This window comes from Apis dorsata, unplaced genomic scaffold (genome assembly GCF_000469605.1).
Source record: "Apis dorsata unplaced genomic scaffold, Apis dorsata 1.3 scaffold_245, whole genome shotgun sequence".
In the NCBI taxonomy this organism is placed as follows: domain Eukaryota; kingdom Metazoa; phylum Arthropoda; class Insecta; order Hymenoptera; family Apidae; genus Apis; species Apis dorsata.
This window is the reverse complement of record NW_006263524.1, coordinates 114,327-118,664: the sequence shown is the minus strand read 5'-3', so window position 1 is coordinate 118,664 and position 4,338 is coordinate 114,327. Positions and strand designations below refer to the sequence as shown.

General features: G+C 34.7%; 1 protein-coding gene and 1 long non-coding RNA gene across 3 annotated transcripts in view; one reads left to right on the top strand and one right to left on the bottom strand.

Annotated features, from left to right (window-relative positions):
• LOC102671067 overlaps positions 1–4,338 on the top strand; it is a 101,576-nt gene that overhangs the window by 15,325 nt on the left and 81,913 nt on the right. The gene's annotated exons all lie outside the window — the stretch shown is intronic.
• On the bottom strand, positions 294–2,234 carry LOC102670987. Of its 2 annotated transcripts, none has more exons than XR_004150524.1 (3): positions 1,757–2,234; positions 1,319–1,511; positions 294–1,055 (listed from the first exon to the last, which is right to left on the bottom strand). It is a non-coding gene; the product is annotated as an uncharacterized LOC102670987 (long non-coding RNA). The 2 variants fall into 2 exon arrangements; XR_421807.2 differs by having other exon boundaries at positions 1,319–1,498; positions 1,757–2,232.

The following is a 4,338-nucleotide window of genomic DNA, read 5'->3' as shown; positions in this document are numbered from 1 at the left end:
CAGTTTTTCTCTTTTTTTCCTTTTTTTTTTTTTTTTTGGTTGGTTGAATTGGATATAGGGGATTTTTCAGAGATACTGGAATCAAGGCTTGGAGATACGTATTTGTTCTGATGGTTACACAATCTGCCATCTATACTATTCCACATAACCTTTCATTGTAGTTTTCAAAATTTTTCAAAACAATGATTTTTAAATTTCAATGTATTTTAAGGAAGAATTTTAATAATTATTCCTTAAAAAAAAATTATTCAAAAAGAATTCATAATTTGAGGAATTGCTGTCCTACAGAATTTCAATAATATAAAACTATCTCTATATTATATCTATATAAAAAATTTTATTGAAAAACAAAAACGTTTCAATTTCCGAATGAATTCCTCAAAATTCCTAATAAGAATTATTGATCGCGTTAATCGAAGAGAGTGCAAGATCTTATTTTCCTTTTAGTAATTCCACCTTAAACGACGCTCGTTCAAGTTATAGCATTAAAAACATGACGCGAATCGACGTAAATCGGTTCGATTCAAGACTATAATACACATTTTACGAATGAATCGCGAATAAACAGGCAGAAAATGAACGGTCTTTAATTCGACGCCGACTGTAATTTGATCTTATAAGCGAAATTACGTGATGTTGTTTATCAATCTCTCTCTTTCTCATGAATACCTGATTCGACTTCATCACCTTCTTTTCTCTCTCTCTATCTCTCTCTCTCTCATTCTCTTGCTCGTCACGGAGAATCGACCGCGTAATTTTCAGGTTGGCTGAATCTGTAATCAGAGTGAATTCACCTGTACGGAGACGTCGATATCATGGATAAGATTGCGCATACGGGTGAAATTATCGTGTACGTCCTTCGCTTTGTACGAGCTTCATTTTGAGATTTCTCTGTCTTTGTTCCTCTTGACAAAACGATTACATGGGATAAGATGTACGTTATGCATCCAGTTTTGCCAATTAATCGCGTTAATTATAGACTTCTTGAACATCTTGCCAATTTATGATGAAATTCACGTGTGTCCATGTCTCTTGATCCTGATCGAAATTCTCCTCTGGGGAGACAAAGTTAATTATCAGTTGATTCCATAGTTTTGTTCTCTTCGATTGAATTTACGAAATTAATATTCCGTTTTCGTATATTCGTATACGAAAAATGTCAAAACAGTGATTATAGAAAGTATTTATATATTATATATATATATATATATATATATACGCAGTTTAAATATTATGATGAAAAAATAAAATGATGCAAATGGAAATTAAAAGTACATGCAAATATTCTCTATAGTTATTGATGGAAAATTATACTTACGAAACAAAATTCTTCGAAGCAAAACGAGAAATGAAATCATCAAGATATATTATTCATCTGTGTCAACCCAATTCCTAACCTGTATTTTCCAACTACTTTTCCTGGTATCGAGTTGTCGATATACATATAGACTATTACGATGGTTAACTCGAACAAAATGATTCTATCTGGACGAGTTCTCTGAAATGATCAACTTGCTCAGCATTGTAGAAATTAACCAAGAAAAAATGATCTGATCGCACTTGCAGAACGGCAACAAATTCTACGTATTTACGATCAACGAACGTTACTACGTAATACGATATAACCTCTATTGTTGTCCCAATTGAATATTTACTTGTAATATTTATTAATGTTTATAGAATACAATATTTCATACCTTATAAAGAAATTGATGTCAAAAAATATATTTTCAAGTAAAAATGTTAGGTTACTTACAATTTCTCTGCATCGATAATCGTATTCAACGATCGAAGCAAAACCAATTTGTAAAACCAAATTTCTTTTCAAACTCGAACAAACAGTGTACATTTAGTAGAGACAGTGAAAAACCGTTTCGCAAAGGCATCTTGATATTTTCGTTCATAAAACGTTCTATACTTAGTTTGCATAATTTAGTCGTGCGTCTGAGCGTCGTGGTAGGCTCATGAATACCGTCGTTGATTGAGAATCGCGAATGTAGCCAGGGATCTCCGCGAGAGGGCGTCTCCTGTTCGTTAATTAACATTGTGTTTTATGGAGAAAGACGTCAAAGTATCTGTCGGGTCAGACCGCGAACCCCTTTTATCCCAAGGGCAGCAACCCTTCTTCTTTCGACCCCTTTTATATTGTTTACCAAACTCGTTATGCACAGTTTATGCTTGTCTCTTGATATTCTAATCAATAGCGTCTTTCTTTCATAATTCCTTGGAAAATTTTGAAAATTGTCGAAAATAATTTTGCAATTTTTATTAAATCCATTCTAATTTGCACGATTTCTTTTTCTTTTTTTTTAAAGAGATTTTGACAAAAACAAAATTATTCGGAATGGAAATAGAATTCGACAGGCAACTATTTTTTCTTCGACAGTAATTTCTTTCTTTTTATCGCAATGCATTAAAATCGAATTAATCGTTCTAAACATAACTTTCCATCTGAACTCCCCTATCATTTTTCCATTCCCTCCGTCACGAAAGTTTTACATTAATTTCAACCGATCTCTTTCTAATGGACAGTTGAACAAGATATTCGAAATTCCACTTCACCATCCCCCCTCTTCCAAAGCTCTCCGGCACCAAATTCTGTCCTTTCACCGCCAAAAAACATCGTTCGTTTCGAATTTTTATTTTCCTTTCAATCTTTTTCCTTAAATATTCATAATTATCCAAATTATTCAAAAATTTTCTTCTTCCACGAATAATAATCGATCGAAATCGAAAGGATAGCCAAACGTTAATGTATTCGGCCCGGGAATTTTCTCTCTGGAAGATTAAACCGTGAAATCGAAGCCGATTTTCCATAAAACGCCCACGACGCGGCAAGGAGTGCGGTATAACGTATATCGGCGCGAAATGAAGGAACGTGTTTGCAGATCGGAGGGATGGCGCATAGGAATATCTAATAAGAAGCCGGAGCTCATCCATCGTGCGTCGTGGGCCACTCGGGAGGCTGTCACCGTGGGCGTCAGCGTGCCACGGCAGAGGGGGTGATTTACATAGTAATAATATCGGGGCCTCCCCGCGCCACGGACGGAGTTTCGAGGCTCCTCAACCACCAACGGCCTTAAACTTGTTTCCTAATACGCGAGCCCGCTCCCGTCATTACCCTGCTCACCCCACCCCACCCCACCCCTTTTCACGACATCGGCGATGAAAGATCGTTATTCTTGCCGGGGTTGGGAAGCGCCATTGAAACCGCTTAAAATTACACTCGTGCGCCCTTTAAAATTTTACACAAAATGGGAAGAATATTACTCTATATGCATGAGTATTCGAACCCCTCCCCTATTTTCACGACGTTCACGCGAAACAATCCAAGAACATCAAAATTATTCTTATATATATATCTGAAGAACTACCTAAGATAAATCACCTCGACGTGGACTCGATAAAGAAATATGCGGAATAATTGATTAGATTTGAAGTAAGGTTGATCGATTAATTAATAGGATCGGATTTTTTTTTAATTCTCCGATTTTCACAACGCGAAATAATTTTTTATATATATATATCTGAAAAACTACGTATATCATCTCGACATGGACTCGATAAAGAGATATGCGGAATAATTGGTCAGATCTAAGGAAAGGTCGATCGATTAATTAATGGGATCGGATCTTTTTTTAATTCTCCGATTTTCATGACGCGAAATAATCGAAATCGTACGAGCATTAAAATTATTCTTATATATATATCTGAATTATTATATATTATTATTATATATCTGAAGAACTAGGTGTATATGACCTCGACGTGGACTCGATAAAGAGATATGCGGAATAATTGATCAGATCTAAGGAAAGGTCAATCGATTAATTAATGGAATCGGATTTTTTTTTAATTCTCCGATTTTCACAACGCGAAATAATTTTATATATATATATATATCTGAAAAACTACGTATATCATCTCGACATGGACTCGATAAAGAGATATGCGGAATAATTGATCAGATCTAAGAGAAGGTTGACTGATTAATTAATGGGATCGGATTTTTTTTTAATTCTCCGATTTTCACGACGCGAAATAATCGAAATCGTACGAATATTAAAATTATTCTTATATATATATAATAGATATATTACAAATATTATAGATCTATATTATAATATATATTTGAAGAACTAGGTGTATATGATCTCGACGTGGACTCGATAAAGAGATATCCGGAATAATTGATCAGATTTGAAGTAAGGTCGATCGATTAATTAATGGGATCGGATTTTTGTTTAATTCGATTTCCAAGAAGAGGAAAAAAACATTTTTCCCTCTCTTTGGATCCCTCGCGCCGATAAGAGACGGTAATCCAGTCCAGAAAAGAAG